The sequence below is a fragment of the Megalops cyprinoides genome, chromosome 1 (assembly GCF_013368585.1).
Source record: "Megalops cyprinoides isolate fMegCyp1 chromosome 1, fMegCyp1.pri, whole genome shotgun sequence".
NCBI lineage: Eukaryota > Metazoa > Chordata > Actinopteri > Elopiformes > Megalopidae > Megalops > Megalops cyprinoides.
In genome coordinates, this window is record NC_050583.1 from 21,079,097 (window position 1) to 21,102,742 (window position 23,646).

At 45.0% G+C, this 23,646-nt stretch overlaps 1 protein-coding gene across 4 annotated transcripts in view; it reads right to left on the reverse strand.

Moving 5' to 3' along the window:
• Window positions 1-23,646, reverse strand: part of LOC118776860 (caskin-2-like) — a 62,868-nt gene that overhangs the window by 35,676 nt on the left and 3,546 nt on the right. The gene's annotated exons all lie outside the window — the stretch shown is intronic.

Genomic DNA, 23,646 nt, shown 5'->3' on the forward strand with positions numbered 1-23,646 from the left:
GTAGAGAACCGACACAATTACATGTTCAATAACAGAAGGATGAAAGGAATGGCAAGGCCGAATTCATTTTATCTATTTATTTATTTTTTGGTCTGGACTGCAAAACATGTCAACCATCTGATGTTTCACTTCAGAATGGAGAGGCTGGAAAAGCTTCAAAAAGAGCCTGCTGAAGCGCCACAGATGAGAGGATTGACATGCCTCTCGGTCACCTCGAAGTTCAGCATGTACACCCATAAACGTGCAGTGCGCCTTGAGCGGAGTCCTCGCTGCAGTTCAGAGTTCAGACAAGCAGAAGCAGTAAACCTACCTATCTATACATGTTCAGTCATCCACTCATCTCTGGGCTTTACTCACCTCACCCTAGTTAATACTCTTTTTCCAGACCATGACTTCTAATTGAGTAAGTTATTCTGACGCCTTTATGTTGATCTTACAAATTTCCTCTGAATCGGCTTTGATTGGGTTCAATGACACGGCTCTGGCAGGGAATACGCTTCCACAAGTTACATCACGCCGTCCTCCCACTTCAAGCAATTAGGTGTACTCATACGCTGAAGTCACCACGCCACAGTGGATTTAGGGAAGCAACGTAATGCTTTCTCACTTTATCTTTTAACCACCAGCGACAAAGAACAGCAGCGCGCAGCCCGCCTTTCACATTAGACTCAGCCGTTACTCATCAGTTACTACCACCCTGCACAAAAGCGCTCGGGGTCTTCAGCCCACATCTTATCTGCACCTTAATCAATCACGGGACGCACCGCAGAGCGGCCATCCGGCAATCCCATTTCCAGCTGTTTGCACAGCTCTATGGAGACACATCGGCTTCCCTTCCCCTTTACAGAACAAAGCCCCGCTTTAAAAAACGCACATCAAAAAGATGAATTACATTAAAAAAAAAAAAACCCTCAGTCAATGCTCTCAGCCTATACTGGCTCACAGAGCAGATGGGACGATCAAGATAAGACGCTAATTACAGCTGTAGCCTATTAATATTGCTGACTCGCTGAAGACAATTTAAAAGGGTTACCAACCATTCCAGGCACATCACTTTGGTATCATAGCTTTTCCCTGGTTAGCTTAGGAATGGGTGTTTGGAAGCAGAGAGAAGTTGAGCCGAAACTGGTCCTCTTCTCCATCTTGACTGAAAGCCCAGCCTAAGGCATGTGCCCACTCACCGGCCTGCACACACAGTGCCACCTGCCCCATCGTCCCTTCCTCTTCCACTGTCACAAACCGCCACCAGCAAGCCACGACTCTCCCCTCATAAATCAGACATCCGCCGACCAGCTCGAGCACAGGGTCCCCTGCTCTCCATGCCTATCGTGTGGGCTCCGTCCGACTCGACCGCCAGCTCCTCACTTCAGCCACGTCTGGCCCTCTCCTCGCGTACATTATATACAGTATACACACTGAGAAATGCACAAAATCTGCAGACGCGCAAAATAGCTTGCTTCCAACGCACATAACAATGAGCAGAACAATTTCTTCCAACTCTGCCCTCAGCCTCAGCCACACAGAGATAACAGCCCTTCTGTTCTTCTCAAGGCTTTCCTAAACTCTCTCCCTGCATTTCCTTACTTCTGATTTAAAACCTTTTCTAGACTGGACTAAATGAATCCTATACATTGAAATCTAGGGAGGATAAAAGAGCAGCAATGCTCAATGGAGGGCGATGTTAGAAAACAATCTAAGGCTGCCTGTTTACACTTGCCCATTTCCCTACGGCAGAGTCTGTCTCTGACTCTGTGCCTTTCTGTGCCTTCCTATGTTAAAAACTATGGAACAGAAAACAGAAAAGGTTGCCAGGGTGCAGGCAATTCTCCCCCCCAAACGGAGAACTCCGTAGCCCAAACATCATAAAATGTGAAAGGCTCCAGTCTACAACCTCTGAATAACTACCTTTTCAATTTATCGATTGTCTAATGATGCTCTAACCAATTTTTGCTGTCAGCGGGTACGTTTTCCCCCATATTACAATTCTGAGCATAACTGTGGGGGTGCCTTGAGCTGCCAGTGGAAATTAAACATGAAACCGCGAGCTTTTCGCATACATAGTTTTCAGTGCTGTGAACTTGGCCAGGCCCGGCGCCATGTTGGAAGTAGAAACGCACAGCACACTAATGGGAAGGCTAACCGCTAATACGCTTTTTCCACTGTCACTCCACTGAAACCAGTCGCGCCGTTCCAGGTAGGACTGTGGTTTTTCCACTGGATTTCATGGCAAGCTCAGCAAGTACCAACCATGAATTTCTGGCACGCTGATCTATCTGGACCTGGCTTGGGTGCATGGATAGCAAACAGTGTGGCAGCGCTGCATCACTTAGTGCCAAAAATGTCAGAAAAAAGGACATGTCACGGTGTGTTTGGTCAATATTCCGTGAGGGGTGGTTAGCTGTTGGGCTATGGAAATACTGCACTTCCAAATTGCCCTGTAACATTTATTTGTTCTCATCAAACATTTATTCTTTTCCTCTAGCTATACTAGTGTGAAACAGTTATAGATATCAACAGCCATGCTACCTTTACAGCTGACATGGAAAGATTGGGTAGATGTACACTTAAGAACAGCAAAATTCTGACAAGGATAACAGAGACAACAGCAGATATCTGTAGTTCATGTTTACTTGCTGTACCAAAGCAAAGCTTGAGAATTCCCTTATCTTTTCTCCTTCTGTTTAAGTGTCAAGAATGGTGTATATCTCTTCTGTTAGAATTGGTGTGATGCCATCGATGACAGCATTGGTACTACAAAATAAATAAATAGATTAAATAAAACGAAAAACACACTCAAGCAAGCACACACACGCACTCTTAATCCAGGCCTGGCTGTGGTCTGGCAGGCCCTGGCTTGGCAGAATGCCACAGGTGGAAAAGTGGTACAAAGGGCAAAACAGTGCTCTTGCTGTATGCCCTCTTGGTCTGACTCATGAAAAGCAATTATGCCTGCTGGAAACAGAGGATTCCATTAAATTCAATCTGATTTCAAATGTAGCTGTAAAATTACAGGTGCGCAATTCTGGATCTACAACAGAAGCTACCAAGAAAAGTTGGTGGGTTGTAGCATACAGGAACTCACACTGGACAGAACAGCATCACAAACAATGTTTGCAAAAATCTTGTAATTTTTCATCCATGACACTAAATGCTTTTTTCCCGTCCAACTCTCAAAGGCACACAGAGCACCCCATATTAATTCCATTCCAAATAAACCAAAAATGCACTTATATACTGTGTGATTCAAAATGAAGTCTTCATAAAGAGGACAATAAACTAATCCAATTTTAAGCTGTAATTAAAGAAATTAAACAGACAAAATGGCAACACATGTTATGACTGTTTTTGTGGCCCCAAATACACAGTTCTCAGATATGCACTTAAGATCAAAGGCAGCACATAACATTCTCTCCAAGGTTTCTGAACAAGTAACAACTTTGTTTCTGTTTAGAAAAAAAGAAATCACAGTTTAGGCTAATTGTTAACAAGCCTTTGTTAATTAAAACAGAATGTTCGTAAAATAACACGCAGAAAGGGCCACAGCTTTCAGATCAGAAAAATACGCAGTGTGTACAGTGCATGGCCGAGTCCCTGTTCAGCTTGTTTTGGGTAACCAGGGAGGTATCCATCCCACAGAAAAGACTCAAATTAAGAAGAGAGGGGAGGAAAAGTTTGGAGGAAATGAGAAATGGCCAATTACCGGGGCTCAAGACAAAAAAAAAGGGTTGCCGGATGGGCACCCCCTGGAATCCAGGACCCATTCAAATCCTAACAAGCTTCCAGCCTGATGTAATCTTCCCTGCAACCCTGAACCCCCCAGCTAACACTCCCTCTCCCCGCCTCCGCCAGGCCCTACTTCTCCTGCATAACTCCACTGAGCTGAACAGAATCCCGTTGAACCCAGGCCTGGAGTAATAAGGAGCAAGATGATCCAGTCTGCCGTTTATTCTCCTTCCTTCTGGGGGCACGCAGGGGGGAAAGCTCAAGGAGCGCCCAGAGACAAAGGCAGCATCTGCCGTCAGGCACTGGGAAAAGGAACTGACATCATCCGAAGCTGGTAATGTCTATTTTAACTAGAACAAAAGCTATCTAAAACCACCTTCCTCCTCAACAAAACTGCTGCATGTAGCCATTCCTTTCACACAAATGCCAAGCATCTTTTACAAATCAAAGAAATTACACAAAATTAATGTCCACATTTATCATTTCATGTATTAGGCTACGCAACATGTTTAACTAGAAATCTAAGATGGAATTGATTTTGATGATGCCTGACAATGAATGTCGCAGCATGCTGTATACTCTAGTAACTGAATTGTACAAAGGGTAATAATAGCACTATTTCTGAAAGGATCCCATGTAGATTAAACACATTCATATACTGGAAGTGTATCAAAATATTTGGTGTCTTCAAGTGATCAGAGACCATTCCTCAAGAAGGAATTATCCAGTCAAACTTTCTAAGATATCAAGCTACTACAGACGCCTCCAGCTATGAACCTACCATTACCAAGAGACAACTCAATGATATTAGATTTAATAAGGCTGAATAAAACTAAATATTTGATAAGCATCACATTACTTAATGTCCCCCGGGAAGTGTTCACTTTGGCATCGGGTTTCACTCTACCCTTCTTTGTGACAGGTTATCTCTAAGGCACGGCCGATCAGCAGAGTACGCCTCAGTATTTGCCCCGTGGTGATTGAGCCGGACAGAGTTGAAAGTTGCTACCGCTGTACTTGTCTGCACTGGCAGGTAGGGAGGAGAGCAGCACCTGTCCAAATATATCAGAGGAAGCAACGTGTGCAGCACTCTGTCTGAAGCTAATTACTCTACAGTTTACATCATTCACTTCCTGCCAAAACATCTGCTCCTCTCGGGTACGTAGCAGCATTCGTGTGACTTCTCCCGTTACCTCGACCCTTTTGTAATTATGGAAAACTCAACACGCTGACACACATGGCAGATGTGCATTTTATGTTTCAATGCACTTGTTTTGGTTTATTTCATGAAATGAGAGAATTTATTGGTTTCAAACAAAACATGAAATGTTCAACTCAGATTTTACAGGTCAGGGTGATGTTTAAACAGCTGGTTTCTGGGGAAACAGGCATATATTTTTCATACTTGTCTTAAAGGGGAAATACTGCAACTGAGCTGGTCCAGACCACTGGCAGAAAATGCGCTCATCTATAACAAGGACCTCTCCACAGGAAGTGAGAAGACATAGTCTATGTGATAAAAACAAGTACAAAATAACAAACAGTCAAGAAAAAATGAGAAAGCTGTTAGATGTTAAGTCCAATACCCCCAGCACTGCCCAGGAGGATCTATGATTAAAAAAGTGCAAATTGTCCAAACAAAACTTGAAGAGCCTTTTGCTAGCCGGTGACCTTAGACAAAGAACAAACAAAACCACAATCCAAGACTTTGCTGGTGGTGTTCGCCTGAGTAAAAGAGAGAAAATGGCTTCTGTCATCAGAAGACTGAGGGGAAGGGGGGGCACAGTTTTTTTAGAAGCCATTGGAGTAACACTGAAAGAACTTTAGACTGAATGTAATAAGGGAAGATTACTGATGGACCTTGTCAACAGATTGGTCACCTGTATCTCTTGGAATCAACGTCCTTCTAACTGGAGTTTCTTGACACGCCATCCCACCCACACATCCCTGGATCTGAGCCCCGGCTGCAGCAGAGCGCTGCCACACAAAGGCATACACTTCTTCACATGCCGTGGCAAGCAGGCAGCGGGCCCGCTGCCAGGTGGGGCCTAAACTTTACAAATTGAGGCAAAAAAAAAAAAAAGTGGAGCTGAAATGGGTGTTGTGGGCCTTTCAAGAGTTCAAGTTTCAACATGAGCCAACATTCCAGGCATAGCTCGCCCACCACTCCTCTCCCTCTCCCTCTGTCTCCATACAGTCCGACAACACCACCTCTTTTCCACACCAGGGTGGGCAACGGCTTATATGGGCATCACTTTCCAGAAAATTCCCCTACGTGTTGACACACCGTTCACTCTCCCTTCTACGCCACACACAATAAGGATGATGAGCTGTAATTAAAAATCCCCACTCAAACATTGGAAACCCTTCATTTTCGCACAGCCTGTGGGTGCATTATGCTGTCTGCGCTCTCACATTCACCCTTTTGCACGCGCACGCACACACACACCCCCACACTATTCGCAAATTTAAGTATTAAATCTTCCCATCAGATATGCCCCGGCTATGCCGGGCAATTCCACTTTTGGCACCCTTTGCATAAACTGCATAACTGGAGAGGCTGAAACTCTACCCTGTTCAAGCCTCATTGGGCAGAGACAAAATCATCTCAGTTCATTTGCCGTGCATTGCTGGTGCTTGTTATTGTTGTGTGTTGTGTTTCTAAGGGGTGGAATGCGTCATACATCGTGCGCCTCTCTCTCCGTCCAGCTCACTTCACCACCTCCTCAGGGTCAGTGTGACCACATCTCCTCAAGGGACGGTCACTAGAGGAAAACCATTTTCAACAGGAAACCTTGCATAAAAAAAAAAAAAAAAAAAAACACAACATAGGAGTACAAGGTTGGAGGCCTGTTGATATGATCTCACCAATGGCGGTCTCTGATTATTTGCGGAGGGAAAGGAACAGAGACCCTCAAGACAGTCAGCACTTCCTTGAATTGTTCCAATGCACAAGAGGTTCCGCGATTGCATTACCAAACCGGTCCTGTTCCCTCCCAGCCCCAAGTGAAACATTACCAGAGGTCAAGCCTCTCATCTCTCTGCACGCTGCCCAGATCCCTCGGGTTTTCACCTTACCAGCTGGAGACACTGTCCATTCATTACCAATCACCATATGGCCTGCTCTGACTGTTCTGCTCCATATCCAAATTGTTTTGCAACACTTGCATGCATCCAAACATTTGTCTCAGTGAAGTCATGGGCACCTAAAAGTTTCTTGTGAAATTCCAGTCCTGGATACCTTACAGCTTGTGCAACCACAGTGGAGTTCAGTTCATCAGTAACTAGAACGGACTGAGTCTGTGACGCTGGTTGGACCCTTCCCTGGGCCTGCGTGGTAGTGCCTCTACTCTGGCAAAGCACAGAGGAAAACCGTTCAACTTAAAAAGCACATAATAATAACCTTCATCTTTCAAAAAGTTGCGATTCAGCACTGGCAGGGGTTTTTCATAGCCTGGCGTCCTGCCATGCCTGGAGACTGGTCAGGGAAAACACTGAAACGTTGAGGCCTGAGACACCACTCAACGTGTGATCTCTGTGCCATTCTCCTTTATTTCATTTCAGCTTTTTTTCACATAACGTATATTTACTCTTTATTTTCCCCCATGAAAGAGCAGCCTGCAGATTCAGAGGTTAGCGGGCTGCGTCACTTTGGCATGGAGGTTTCACCACAGTGTGTAAATATAACAGACGTGCAGATGAAGCTGGGGGGGGGGGGCGTGGTCACGCACCCCAACATAAACCCTGCCGGTGCCCTGCAGCCCAGACTGGCAGGGGTCGTCAGCGGGAGGTGTTTGTGGGACATGCTGATTCACCCTGTCACAACGGAGGATGCAACAGCTTTCCCAGACAAATTCAAGGTGAATTCATCCACAGCTGTTGACATGTTGAGATCAGAGACCTAGCCTGTCTGTGCTCAGGGTGTCACTATTTGCAGTCTACTGACACTGTATTATTTTAGATGCATTAATAATAGCCCAAATACCGATTTTATTAATGTCACAGATTCACATTTTGCAACATTCGCTGTGCAATATATTGCTATAACACATACATATTAATGTCGACAAATTACATTTTTAAAATAAAAGTCTATAGGTAAAATATCTAAAAATAGTAACACATGTTGAATAAACAAATGTGGAAACAGGTATGCCTTCCTGAATATCTGCTTCTTTTTAAAGGACAGAAGAGAGCCTACTGTAAATAAAAACACAGCCCAAACCCATAGTTACATCATCTCCCACTGTCATTTACATGGAAGGACTGAAAAGCAGTACTTGAGTTCCAGTTTATAAGCAATCGCGAAGCCTCCAGTGAGAGAAGACGTAGAGGTCTGAAGTTACTTGGGCTTCACTCAGGAAATCGGAAGAAAATTATTGGTTTCCAATTGCTATGCGTGCGAGACTGCTGGAGACAGGCGGAATAGTACGTGTGCTAACAAGAACACATGGAAAGTCCTTGACCCCGGCAAATACGGGCACACGCTAAGCAAATAAAACAACAAAAGACAAAACTCTTCGATCTTACCCCTTTCGCTACACTGTAGTTGCATTCTGCCTCGACACTAAAATGTACCGAAGTCTGTAAACAACGCAAGACCTATTTCACAACTTTGTGTATCTAGGCAGAACAAAGCGTTTTTTTTTTTTATCTTTGATGAACAAATTAAGTTAGTGTAAAGTAAGTAAAGGAGTGCAAAAAAGGCCATGGAACTACCATCTGTTTTCTCTCCTCCACTTTATGCTTTAAGATATCAAAGGTTCAATGCAAACAATTTTCTGCTCATAGAGAATGGACCAAAACTACCTACAGATTCATTTGACTTTTTTTCTTACCCTGCGTGGGGGATGCAGTTACTGCAATATGGCTTTTATCACCAATATATTTTGTTTTATCACAGTATAAAAAAAAACGTTCCCCCTTGTACAGTCACAGTAAATTAACAAGATCAAGGTATAACTGAATGGTTTTCTGCTTCAGCCAGAAGGCACACAGTACACTCTCAACAACCGTGTAGACCGTACTGTATAAAATGATCTCTTTCCCAGCAGCTGTTTCTTTTAAATCTTATAATTCAGCCACTTAGAGAGGAATGCTCAGGGAACTTAGCTCAAGGTAATCTGAGATAAATGAATTAAATCAGAGGAGGAGCTGGGAGGAATCAAAGCCTACGCAGCCACATGCATATGAAAAATGGATCCAAGCAGAAACTCATAACTGAGCTGAAACTAAAATTATTGCTCACATTAGTCAGGGGGGGAAAATGAAGAATCACCACTGAGCCACACACATTTTAGAAGGAGGTTGACCCAGCACCACCCATTAAAATACTGCTAATTATTTAATAGCTTTACCTGGGTCTCCATTTCTACTCTCTATAGAGCAGTGGTTCTCAATTGGTGTGCCGCGGCACACTGGTGTGCCGTGAGGCAAAGTGAAGTGTGCCGTGCCTATTTTTATATAGGTGTGTGTGTGTGCACTTATACTCTGTGAAAAGACTGATGTTTTATATTGTGCTATTAACCCTTTCGCATGTAACTTATTTTTATGCTATGTAGCGCGCGTGTTACGTTACATGGTTCGTTATGTTTTCATTAGTGTTATTAAACGTCTCATAGTTTTCAGTTAGCATTTGCTATATTTTTAACATTAAATCACTGTACCCTCAAAGCTAAAATTAACTAGAATTTTTCCAATCTAGTGTTCTTATCGCATAGGTTTTAGCATACACGCTAAACGGCAAATCACATCGGTGTGACTGTACGTGCAAAGGGGTTAATGGAGTAATGTTTTGTTTTATTTTATTGATTTTATTTTAGTATGTTGCTGTTCATGATGCCGGACAAGTTCTTGCTCCGATGCACTTCAATGCATTTTTAATAAATTATACAATCGCCTGTCTGATTTAATTATCTGTTCGATAATTTGACAGTCTGCTGTAATGAAATATGGGTCAAATCTCGCTAATGACATTATAGCCTATCATAATGTGTGTTCTTCATAATCGATAACCAACTTTAAGTTGGTGTGCCTTGATGTTCTGGTTTGACCTTTGATGTGCCTTGGCCCCAAAAAAGGTTGAAAACCTCTGCTATAGAGAGTTGTTAACCACAAATTTGTGTTTTCTACTCTTGCTCTTTTGACTGGAGCCGTTGAGCCCTGGCTCAACATGGTGATCAATGCTTGCGCAGTAATTACAATGCGACACTTCCATTCTCCACCTCTGACGGCCTCGATGGGAGATCAAATAAAGAATGGAAAAACAAACAGAAAAGTAAAACATCAAGAAAATGTGACAGGCCGACCAAAAAGCTGTAAATCATTTGAGTATAGTGTTTCAGAGGCTGTGGAGTGACGAGGCAGACAGTGTGGATGACTGTGCAGTAAAGAGCAGGCCCCACACCTGGCCAGAGAGACGGACCTGCCAAGTGAGTCACCGACGGCCAGGGCTGCCTTTTACTCCAATAGGGCTTCGCCTGTGCTGGGATCACGACAGAGGCCGTTTCTCCGGGAAAAACTCCAAAGCTTGTGAATTGCTCTTTATACTCCAGAGGGCTCCGAAAAGCCACATGAACGAGAGGCCCTTGAGCGGCGGTACACAATAAAACAGCGACAGTAACAGAAACAACCTGCGTCTGCAGTAGAGTTCTCTGGCCCTGGAGAGGTGGGCTGAAGGATCTGCGAGATCAGAGCAGGCGACTGCCTTTGTGCTGCTCAGCTGGTGTCCGAGCACCGCAAGAAACACAAAGTCAACAACTCACACTTGAGGCCATCCGGCAGTGAGAAATGACTTAACTGTAGAGCGGTGGCTGTTTCTATTACTCTACTATAGCTTTTTAAATGGGGTACGAGAATTCTGCAAACAATACAGTTCATTCCACTACTTTAACCTCAGATATTTTTGGATGGGCATGAAATGTTATTATTTAAATAACATTCAAAGCAGACGGAAAAAATAGCAGGTACTATAGGTTTCTCTGTACAACTTTTTAAACAGTCAGTACGGTCAAACTGTGTGAAACTGGGAGGAAAAAAATTAATCGGTGCAGAAGCACAGTCAGTCTACGCAGCCAAATCGTTCCTCAATTAAACATACACATCCATGGCAACCCCCAGCTTGGCTTTCTGTGGCTGAAAGGGAGAGAGGGAGACAGAATTAATCTCTGTGCTGACTGATAAAACTCAGCAGCTGCCGGGCTAGCTGCTCATGTTTAATGTGGGCCTGCCTGTGTTGTGTCCAGCCACATCCATGTGGGAGTCGGTTTTCCACCATGTTTTGACGAATGTCATTTAGCATCCACGCAATGCCTTTGCTGCGCTCCTGCTCCTGTTCTCTGTTAGGGGTGTGCTCAAACAATAAAGGAACACTTTCTCTGGCAACGAAAGCCAGCCATTACGCTGTTGCCGTTTTAAGAAAAATCGCAGAAGCTGAAATTATACTTTATGCAAGAGAAACATTCTACCACAGTTGCGAGCGGGCGGCCAGGGAAGCCAATGAAGAAAAATGATACCGATCATGGTTCATCGCAAGACAAGCCTTACGGTTCAGTTTACGACTGCGGGCTTCACTTAACCTCCAAAACCAAAAATTATATTTCATTTCTGACGGCCACACCATTCAGACATTCAGTTTCATAACTACGTGTCATCTAATTATAGAACAAAGCATCCAGAAAAACAAATATCACTACAAAGGACACCAGACACTATCCATTTTGAGAAACGTTGCCGTAAACTTCCAAACTCCCCGTCTGTGACTTGGATGGACCCTTATGCCAGAGGCCAGCAGAGACAACCCACAATAACCTTTGCCAAACCAAAATAGAACAAGGGGTAATTTCCCCAGCCACATCCTATTTTGTCTTAAAAGAAATAACTAGCGGTGAAACAAATGCAACTTAAAGGGAAACATCTGTCCCTAGCATGGGGCATAGTGGATCGGGCCAATTAATGAGAGAGAGTAAACCGTCTCAATGCAAACCCCAGGAACCTGGCGCAGTGAAGCTGGAAAGGGGCTGACTGTTTGAGGGAATTCTTGAGATAACTCAGACACTTACGACCCTACTATGGGACAGAGAGGCTAGAGCTGCAAGAGAGAGAGAGAGAGAGAGCGCGCAACTCTGGAAACACACAATCAGAGAGGGAGTGGGAGACCATGTGAGAGCAGTAAAGAGCCGGGACATGAGACGAGAGCTGGGAATGGTGAGGCAGACATGATCGTAAACAGTGGAGGTGGAGTGGTGGCATTGGAAACAGTGAGAGAGATAGAAACTTCCTGAGAACAGAGATTTACAGACTGAGCAGTGTACAGTCAGGGTGGGGCAGAGACACAGTAGTGTATACGCAGAATGGCTTAGAGGCAGAGCAGGGTACAGGCAGAGTGGTGTAGATATAGAGCAATGTACAGACTGTTGACGTGGCTTACTGCCCACTCTTTCTCTCTGAATGGGTCATTGATGCTGCTGGTAAAATGAAGCACCTATGATACATTCACACCTGAGTACAGGATAAGTAGTCAACCCAGGGCAAAGCAAGCCAGAGACAGAGGTTGCTGCCTGCCACTTAAACAGGAAAACAAAACCTGCATTTTACAAGAACAAGACAAAAGTTCTGTTTTTCAATACCCAGGGTTACGTTCATCCATTTATCATTCAACCAAACAGTGGTTTAAACCTTTGATACAAATCCTGGAACACCGATGTCAACGCCAGCGCGTGTCCTCAGGTAACTCCACTTCCTGACCCTGACATTTCAGCCTCGTCACCAGAGTGACAGCACATTACCTGAGGCAGAGAGAGGCTGACCTAATGTTCCAGGAGGGAAATGTTCCAGCACACAGGTGCTTCACACCAAAACAGCTCCTAAAAATGAAGAAGGACCCCGAGTGCCACGAGCCCCCCCACCACCCCGAATTCAGATGACAGGTACCTCTGCTCGGCCTCCTCAGAATGAAATTTTGAGGGGCTTCGTGTAAGATTGCATTGGTGACAAACAACCTGCCTGTCTTCTAAAAAACACATTTGTGTCCAAGAAAATATGCTGTCGGCACCCCCAAAAACATTACTCACTTGTTGGTTGGGGAACAGACTCTGATTAAAGGAGGAGCCCCTGACTGCAACTCAGGCAGAAATCCACACTCTTCACGCATTCATTTGTTTGGTCCATGGCACCTAAAAATGTTATCACTCAGACTAATAATACTGCAGTTCCTGTCAGCCTTTATCAGCTGTCAGCTTCTCTCTACACTCGACCTACATCTCCTTCCGAGAAATAAAGTGAAGCGATTTTCCAAATCTTGCTTCAAGGTTCCAAACCCCATTTGAATCTCTATTTTTTTCCCCCTTGTGACCATGTGCAGACTTCTGGGTGGAAACAGATTATTCAGCACATCTGGCCTGACAGACAGCACGGCTGCACCTCAGAGAAAAAACCCAGTGTGACGCTAGTGCGGGCCCACTTCCTCGCAGGCCTGTCACGCTTATCAAACAGAATACCAGGGCACGGACTGCTGCCTGTGTCCGCCGGTGCCAAGTCCTACTCCTGGCCACATGCCTGGAAAAGTGACTAAATCACAGGAGATCTCCAACTCCACGGTTATACTGTAAAATCTACTACAAACGGAGCCTCTTGTGGATTTCTGTTTAAACTTCACATTGACTACCTAAATGGTAACACATCAAAGATTTAAAACTTCTCCAATAGTCTTGGTAGAGGCAGGACTTCACTTTGCACTAACTGGAGGTCCTGACTGTTCTGATGCCTGTACCCATATCAATCGAGTACATTTTATTGTGATATCCCCACAAAGTGTTAACCTTTTTCACAGGATCAGTTACTGTTATACATCTAGATTTCAATTTATGTGCAACAGTGGCATCTAACACAGGACTAAGGACAATTTCCTGACAACATACACTGTGCCCTTAACACTGTTCTTCGTGGCCTGAGATGTGCCCTGTGTACTCAGTTAACTTCCTTGAAGCAACAGCCTCTGGGATTTAGGGAAAGGCCTCTGTTCCAGAGCATAAATATTTACATTAAGCGAGGACAATCCCCATCCACAAACGGGATGGAAAGTGTGAAGGGGCGAAGTTCCTGCCCCCGATGAAGTCCCCACTCATTTTTTCCCCTTCCACGCTGGAAAAGCAGGATGCAAAATGAGAGGCTGCAGATAAGGCCTCGCCCTCTCTGGGTCAGTCCTGGGGCTGACGTTCACGTCGCCTGTATGCAAACACCGCAGGCCGTACTCTGGGCCTTAATCATAAGTGCTTTTGTTTGGCTCGTCTGAACGGACACAATGAAAGCTCGCGAGCCAGCGGCCTGCTTCTGCGGTACGACAGCAGCAAGGTGACACGGAAACAAAGACAGGCGCCGCGGGCAGCCAGGACAGCAAGACGCCGCTTCCACGTTGCAGCCAAGAGGCCCAGAAGGAGTACCACGCCTACGGCGAGTTAGTCGGACGGACAGGCTGCTGCGAAGTAAACACAAGTAGCCTTGTAAATACGCACTTCGCTGCTGCCCCCAACTAAGTGGGTCTCATTAGCTCAACGACCCAGACTATACGTCCTGGCAGGCCCTGGAGCCCGAGCCCTATGCTGCTGACTAAATTGGATGTTAATTGGATAAGATGTGCTAATTGGCTAACTGGATAAGACGGCTCTCTGTTGCATCTAAGGTACTCGTATGCCGCAGGATACATTGTTCTCGCCTTGTGGCCATTTGTATTCCACACTATAATTTCCAATGCTCTGCAAGTCACTCTGTGTAAGGGTCTGCCAAAAAAAAAGTTTAAAAAAAAAAAGAAAAAGAAAGAAAAAGAAAATGCTGCCAGGCTGGAAACACTCCCCCATTTCTCTCTGCCCTCAGGAAAAAGGACTGATGCTGGGCTGTAGGGTGAGAGGGAGACGATGATATTAACCATCTCACTCTGAGCTGCTGCTGACGTATCCATCATGAAATGTGTACGGAAAACTTTCCGGCTTTTCTTTGCTGTTTTTCGTGGAGCTGGGGCAAACAAATTAATGGTGAGGGTGCTCGGAAGGCTACTGTGTTGATTCAGCTGTGGGCTGCTGACAGAGACCAATTAGCACTTACTGGGAGGAATGCTGCACAGCGCCCCTTTCCTCTACTGACCACCCCGTCCACCAGCGCAACAGTGCACCAGCACAGCAGCCTGCATGTCCCAGCCAAACACAGACTGCCTGTAACTGGGCATGGGGCTTCTCACCGGACTGGAGAATAAGATGGACAGCTAATGGCACATGATTCTCAGGAAAACGCATCTGCGAAATCTCACAGTTGGTTAGTCTCTCTCTCTCTCTCTCTCTCTCTCTCTCTCTAATCCTGAATGAGTGTAGTGGTGACAGCGCTGTTGCTCTGATAAAAGCAGCTAAACTTGCGGGATTCTTTTGAAAGCAAAACAAGCGGAGGGAAAGTGTGGCCCTCACCTTGTCCCAACTCCACCGAAGCCCATCTAACCTGCTCTGTGACTGTGAAATCTTGGCAATCGTGAAATCGATTTCCAAGGCCCCGCACAGAGAGACATTGTTTTGTTTTTTTTTTGTTGTTTTTTGTTGTTTTTTTTTAGGGTAGAAAAGGGAAGGAATGGCGTCAGTGGATTTTCTTTGCCTCTGCTTTGTCCGGGCGCACTGGCCGGCCTTTGACTGGCATGGCATGGGATCGGGGAGGAAGCTCTCATTCAGGGTGACGCAAAGCCACTGTGAGAGGCCGCTCCGGCCAATGAGCGTGAGAAAGAGAGGGAAGAGACGCACAATGCAATCAGCGGCCCCGCGCTGCCCGATCTCAGGATAACAGGAAACCCCACACCCCCACTCTCTGTTCATAATGGCCTTTTCCTTCTACACCCACTTTGTATTTATTTATTTACTCCTACGACCTTCTGACGGCAGGTCCTCGCACACGTACATGCGGCCTGGTGCACGTGCGGCAGTCACGAGGGTAGCTGGACGATTCTTCAGCAGCCACAAAATTGATAGGCCTGGTTTCCTTCCCTTTCGATGTAGAGCGACTTGACTGCACTTCCACTGGGGCGGCACTCATTTCTGACATCCCACATGCATACTGCCACTGACGCATGCATGCTGCATAATCAAACACTTCAGCTGAGCACTCATACCTACAGTGGCATGCATAACAGCCCTGAGAATGTGGTTTACAAAATTTGCTTCAAGACATCAAAAACGCTGGCATACAAAACAAGCTTTGAAACCCAAAAATCTATTCTACACAGTTTTACTTGGTAGACCTTGGAAAAATACACATGGGAAAAGCTTACAATATTCCTAAATATTTTGGAATCTTAGGTCATTTGAGTGCAACAGGTTGCACTGGCCATATTTAGCAACTTGTCTTAGTTTGAACCAACTGCAAAAAGTAACTTCTGATGACTGCTAAAATATTGCACACTTAACTTTAAAAGACTATAATTTTTCATGCATACCACCCCCAGTGACCTGAGTGATAAGTACAGCACAGCTCAATCAGAGAGGGAGAACTATATTTAGATATTCACTCACTTCACATAGCCCTCAGTGCAGGCACATAATCCTTCTGCTGTTTCCAGCGCTCTAAAAAGTCAGACTTTTCCTTCCCATGGTGCACCTTGCACTTAGGTCATATCTCCAGTGTGCACTAAGGTTTCCATTTGAAAAGAAATCACAAAAGATGACTTGAATACCTCAGACATATCATAGAGGAGCATGGGATACACGTACCAGAAAGGTTTTAAATTACCATTCAATCTTTTTGGCTGATATATCTAAAGACCCTCAGAGACTGGAAAAGTATTTGGACAGAGGCTGGTACATAGTTAGAAGGATTGATGAAAAATGTCACAACCCTTCTAACTCCACTTACCTGTAGGTATGAGTCATATCACATATCAGTCTGACAAGTGATCTCCTGGTTCATGAGAGCCCCTATGCCCCTATGTCTGTGGAGCACTGACATGAGCAATTTATTGAACAACTAAAACCTTATGTAAACTACGCATTTAAAATGGGCTACTTAAACTTCTGAGTACATTAACTTTCAGCTGTCGACCCAGATGCAGATGTGTTAAAAAATATATAATCAGGGGATGCAGCCTGTGCTTCAAAAGAAATATAAATCATATTAGGATTACAAGGCAAAATGCAGTGAATCATTCCTTTGTCATACGTAGCTTAGCTAGAACATTAACCAAAACCACCACAACAAATAAAAAGACTAAAAAAACACAGAAGAGAAGCAATGTTACTGTTGTCTAGGCACTGCTAATGGCAGTACTAGAAAGAAAGATTTGCCAGAAAGCAACTACTCTACACCAGCTATCCTATAGGATAGCAGAGAGAACAAGTAAGCCCAGAAGGACAATTATCATAACTTATTATCATCATTATGACTTACAACTCCCAGTGAAAACATGTTGAGCCAAATCTGCAGCCCTAACTGAGGAAACACAAATTTTCGACGGGATTCACACAATAGAGATGTCAGAAATGTTTCGCCCATATCATTTTACCAGGACTTTCTTTCTTTGCCTGTGCACAGCTAGAACATGCCTTGTCTCAGTTAAAGGAAAAGATTACATATTCAAATAAAAGGGGACCAAACAATAAAAACCAAAAGTTCAGACATAGGTTATCCGTTATCTGTTTCCAAACCACCACGACCTTTGTGCGGACACTGCCTTCATGTGGAACTTTTATTATTTTACTTTATCTGGAAGTCTGTAAACAACCAAAATCACCCATATTTTACCCAAGAGACACATATGTACCTTGAATGTTGGGTGAAGGTGACCACTGAAAAACATTCCAATACTGGGGAAGCTTAATTAAAGTCTCAGTCAACGCTGTCTCCATCACTTAGCTTCCTTTTTCTCAGACTGAAGCGACCCTTTTAAAAAGGTTGACAGGACAGGCCTGCTTAGCTGGCCACCGGGACATTTAGTGCATCGGTGCTGGAGCTGACACACAAACATCAGCAACCGCGGTAAAGACAGAGAATTTCACACACAACCAAGAGGGCTTTAATACTTTCTGCCGAACACACTCGGTCCCACAGACAGTGGAAATTTCCCCTCATTATCCCCTCAGTTAGCAGGGCTTCGTCGGGATGGGGAGGTGATGCGGAGTGTGCGAGATGTAGAATTACTTCATTATTTCCGACACAATTATGCCGTAAACCAAGGAAAATAAGGCTCAAGAGCCATCCGTTCGGATCACTTCTGCCATTAAGCAGTCACAGAAATAACATTTCCAAACCAGCAGGATAATAAGAGGAAAAAGTGATGTACAGCTGTGCATGTGTCATTGTTGTAAGATTGAGGGGGTCATCGTTTGTTGGCCACAGACATTAAATTAAAGGCAAAAATAGTCTCTGTGTTCAACAAAGATGAAATGGTTCAGGGTAATGTCAGGAAAGCATATGTTTACTGCCCCTAACAGCTGGTGTAGTTGGTATATTACAGTGTTAGTATCAACCCTCCAATATTTCAAGCCCCTCTGATATCTCTTCCAATATGTCTCTGTGATCTAGTCACACTACCCCCTAGCTGTGACATCCTCCCCAGTGGTGTACTGTACGGTGACAGGTGGCACTCAGAGCACAGTGACCTTTGTGTGTTGCACCCTGACCTCACCACAGAGGCCCAGAGCTAATCAACTCTGAGTCTCTCAAACGAGGACAACCAGGCGAGGCATAGTGCTTCACAGTGGTATACCAAACTCCTACCATAATCCGTAAAAAACCGTAAAAAGCACTTTTTACAGTTGCAGTCAAAAGTTTGGACGCATCTGCTCATAGGAGGGGTTTTCTTTATTTTTAGTACTGTCCACATTTTAGAATTACAGCAAAGACATCAAAACTATGAAATAACACAAATGGACTTATGCAGTGACCAAGAAAGTGTTACACAAAAAAAAATTCTTAAATTAAAAAAAAAAATTGGAAAGGAATTCATACACAGACAAACATAAATAGTGAAGCTGCTGCCTATGAAATCAAATTTCAAGCATTTAAGCCTAAATCTTAAGATCAAAATGTCTTTGAATGCATGTTTCCCCTTATCCTAATCAGGTGTGTCCAAACTTCTGACTGGTGCTGTCCACTGACGTAAGCAGACCGCTCAGGATGGAGAAATGACTGTGCTGGAAACTCGGCGCTGAGAGCGGGACTCCGAGACGTTACGTGTGAAACGTGGCAAAAGGAGCCGGTAAACCAGCGGCAGTCATCAGCACTCAGCACTGAGTTTCATCAGCACTCAGCCGTGTTGAAACACCGCGAGCGCTTTCCGGTAAGACGGGAAAAACCCCAGAGCTGCAACCTGAGAATGACCTGGAGCGTGCTGTGCCCTCAGTGTGCCAGCTGGGGAAACGGAGGAGGGCCGACTCTGCTGGTTTGGTGGTGGTTTTTGAGGGGGGAGATGACTCTGACTGGAACCAGACTTCAGGATCCATGAATAATTTAACAGCAATGAAGGGTGGAGGGTTGGGGGGGGGGGGGATCGGAGGTCTCAGTGTGAGCTCTTTCAGGCCCGTCTCTCGCCGCTGAGCCTGCTGCTTCCTGCGGCCCTGCCGCGCTACCGCTATCCGACAGCTGCTCCGTCCAGCCGCCCCGCTCTCCCTCAGGCACTGTCACAGGTCATCCCGCTGTTTTGTTTGGGACCGTTTTATGGCCCACTTTTCACTTTCCCCTCATTATGCCAGAGACCTCTGATGAGCCATTGATGGAGACAAGTGCCCCAGACGTCTCTTTAAAGGATGTTAAAGGAAGCCCAGAGCCGCACTTTGCTGGGGGGTTGCTATACCAATTCTGCCGGTAGTAAAAGACCCAGAACACTGCGTCAGAGATGGTAGGGAAAAAACAACATCATGTCCTAGTAGTACTACACAGCCAATTTCGTGTCAGTGGTAATTACAGCTACCACACCTGCGTCTACTTACGGGAGCGCTCCACCTCATAATTATTTTTGCTCCGCTCCCTATCTAGAAAATAGTATCCTCCTTCTCATGTTGCACACCAAGCCTTGAGGCCCCGAACCAAACTATGTCATGAGCCAGTAGGTCAAACAATGCTCTCTTGTGCACTTTGTCCCATTGTGCAAGATTTGTTATTCTCCCTCAATAGATGCTAAACAGACTATGTGGCAACATGAATGTACAAGCTTTGTAGACCAATCAATTCCGAATCAAGCAAGTCCCTCTATAGGACATGCGTCTATTCAGAGTTAATGTTCTGTAATCCAACAGGCGCAGTTTTATGACACTTGCAACCTCTACGAACAGCTACAGGTCCAAGCCGCAATGTTGCTTGGAAACGGCAGGATCAGTTTGCAGTGTTCGAAAAAGAATCTTTCCCAAAACAGTGGACACAAAAAACATTAACAAGGTAAAAAAAAAAAAAAAAAGTTCTCAAGGTGTGCAGAAGGGGGACGGGGGGCGTTCGGATGGGAGATTCCATCCCTCTGAGGTCATGCGCTCAGCTTTCAGCCCCTCGGCCGCTGGTTCTCACGTGCTGTGCTTTTATGGTGACATTGTTGCTGCGCGGAGACAAACAGCCAAAACAATTTCAGGGTGTGGAAACTGTGACCGGGAAATAAAAAACAATGGGGATTTGTGGTATCTGATGCCTGGTGGGGGGTGGGGGGTGGTTTAATAAAAGGGGAGTTATGCTGGATTTAGGATACATTATCGCACACTTAACCCCTTCTGCAAATTCCTGCGCAATCCTGAGCCAGCTCACTCCATCTGGTGTTAAAGAAGGAGGTCGGGATTTAAGTGTTTGTGTGTGTGCGCGTCTGAGCTTTTAAGCAGACACGGTTTGGCCAAGACCCTACTGTCTGTGCAACATCCTCCTCATCTTCATCATTTTAATCCAGCCAACTAATGCTGCTTTATTAAGGACACAAAGCGTACAGGGAATGCTAAAATTGTATGCAGATTGGGGGGGGGACAGAGGAAAGAAGGGAGTCTCCTGCACCCTTTCTCCCCTCCTCCAATCCATAACCATAACTCGTCTTTCCAGTATGTTAATCTGACAGAAGCCCATATGGGTTATCCCCGATTTGGATGGGGGGGAGGGAGGGGTTAAGGTTGGGACATCCGTGAGGTAGCAGATGTCAACGGAACGGGAATAAGGGAACGATGTGGTTATTTGTGTGGAAGTAATGTCTTCAAAGCCTGTTCTTTGAAATACAATTTATGGACAAGGTCAATTATTGAACACAAACTTCACTGAAGTGACTCCCAATTTTCTCTAAAATAAGGTATTTTTCTTACTTTATGATGAAAACTCATGGTAAAAGATAACACAACCATAAAGTATCTAATACATTTTTACTTTAAAACATATTCATAGGAATATAAAATATAAAAAGACATATACATATACATACACGTATATATACATGTATTATATATATATATACACACACACACGGAAATTAATGTGATGGAAAACTGGGAGGCGCAAGTAAGAACAAAGGAAATGGTAATCTGGAAGGCCATTAAGTAGTCTGCAATGATCCCCTCTGGGTAGTAAACAGGACTGACTTCAATGACTGAGAGGGAGTGCATGTGAGGCAAAGCTGCTCCTGCTGCAGCTTCCCAGTTGTCTCGGAGTGCATCCGAGCCCCACTCCACGTCAACTGTGGGCGCGTGCGTGTAGAAGCAAAGCGACACAACCTGCCCAAAATGATGGTGATCATCAAATGATCAAATGATGATACTTCTCTCAATTTGAAAAACATACACATTTAAGTTTCAGGTGCATATTGCAGAGCAGGCTTATATGTTCATGGAAAAATAATTTGTAAAAATGAGTAACTTTGTCATGCCTTTGCAAAACATAAATCTAACATGGTGAACAAGGGAAAAAACCTTTAATTACTGGTTAATGTAAGGTCTAGGTTGGAATGGGTATCTCTAAGCATGGAGACTGTGTCCCATGTGGATTTTTTTCAAAACCAAGCGAAACCATCCCGCCTTGCCTCAGATATATACAAATGCAAAAGCATGTACCTTGTACCTTACAAGACCATGACTTAGACTCCACCTTACTGTAAACTGGCTTCTTGGCAATCTGGCAACACTAGGCAAGGAGAATAAATGCTTATTTGACTGACTTCTTGCAATCATCAAATACAGAAATATAAAACCATGTTTTCAACTGGACAGCTAGTCTAATTACCAGGCATTTACCAGAAGCTCAGCACCCTACAAGGTTGTAAATGTACTTTGGGAAAGCATTACTTGCATATTTTTTATAATGCTCACAGACACACAGCTCACAGCTGTCACTGTGTCATACACAGTGAGGACCACTAACACAGATTACTGTGAATGTGCCAATACATTTTCAATGTGGCCCTAAATGTTTCAACTTAAGAGCACCTGTGCTACTGCAGACAGTGAGCATGGATTACTCTATGCAGCCGCAACAGTAAAATACACATTTTTAACTGTGCTGCCCCATATGTGAATTGGACCTATCTTCAGAACACAGGATGACACAACATTAGAAGCCTTTTAAGTGAGGCACCAGTCACCTCCACACTCAGCTGGCTGTGCTGCAGTTTCACAAGGCAATCGACACCCACACTGAGGGGGCAGGGGCAGCAACAGGGGGGAGGAGCAGGTTGTGACAGATATTGATCCTGAAAAATTGTCATGTTTTGGTTTATTTACAACTTGACCCGTGCTCCTCCCTCTCCCCGCCCCCCCCCCTTTCCTTTCAGTCAATGCAGAGCCTCCATCTGCCCTGGGCTGGCTTAGCCACGGGTCCAGAATAGCGCACAGCAGGTGCGCGGGCCAAGTTATCACTGACGAGCGCCTGCGTGTCCCAGTGCTGACCGCTCAGTAACTGGGCTTTGGAGCCGCGGCGCTAATCCGATTTCTGGAAACAATCTCGGAGACCCTTCAGGAGATGAAGTAAGAAAGGGACAGGGGAGGTTAGGCAGAAAGGAACCGCGGCGAACAGGGGCGGCTCGGTTCCCCCTTTTCACCTCGCCTCTGCTCCGCTGCAGGCCTCCTCTCCCAAACAAACCCGGTCTGAACCCGCAGCGCCGCCTGGATATATCAGTTCAAAAACTGCATCCGTGTTTTCATTCACGTTTTTGAAAAACGCGGCATTCAATTTTACTGTTTGGCTATAACAATGACAAAACATATCACAATGTCCGAACATAACCATGGCTAAACAGTAACTGCACTCTCATGTGATTACAACTGAACTGAACTGAATTGAATTAGCTAACAATGGCATAGAAAAAGGCCATTCATTTGTGGGCACAGTTCTGGTGAAAGAAAAAAGGAAAGCACGGCCCGTTCATGCTATTCTTGGGACCTGAGTATCTGACCAAACACACGCTGTACATGCCTTGCTGATCCCTGCAATCAGCTGATTACATTCTTTGGTATGCAGTGAATTTGCCACTGAGCATTTTGTTGACGACATAACAGAAAAGAAACAGCAGCAGGAAAAGATAACGGGGGGGGGGGGGAGCACAGAGCGTGGAGCACGGAGGGCCTGGCAGATAGCATCTGGGCATCTGTCACGGCCTCAGCTGATGCAGGTGATAAACGTGCAGACAATGGAGCCTGCGTGGCAAGTGACGCACGCAGAGGGACAGCACAGAGGGGACACCTCCCTCCCAGACGGCCACTTTCCGACACTCTGGGGTGAGAGGTTCAGAGACAGAGGAGTCCCTGGAGCCTCGGAGCAGACCGGCCAACAGCCTCCTTCACCACACACAACACACACCCTGAAATCTTCAGCTCTGCTTGTTTGCTCCTCCCTGTTCCAGCGAGGAAGGCAATGTTTACATGGAAAGTATGTACAAATATCACACAAGCTGAAATGGTTTAGTATGAGTAACACACTGCACGCCGTGCAGAAAATACAACGGGAGGCCAAATT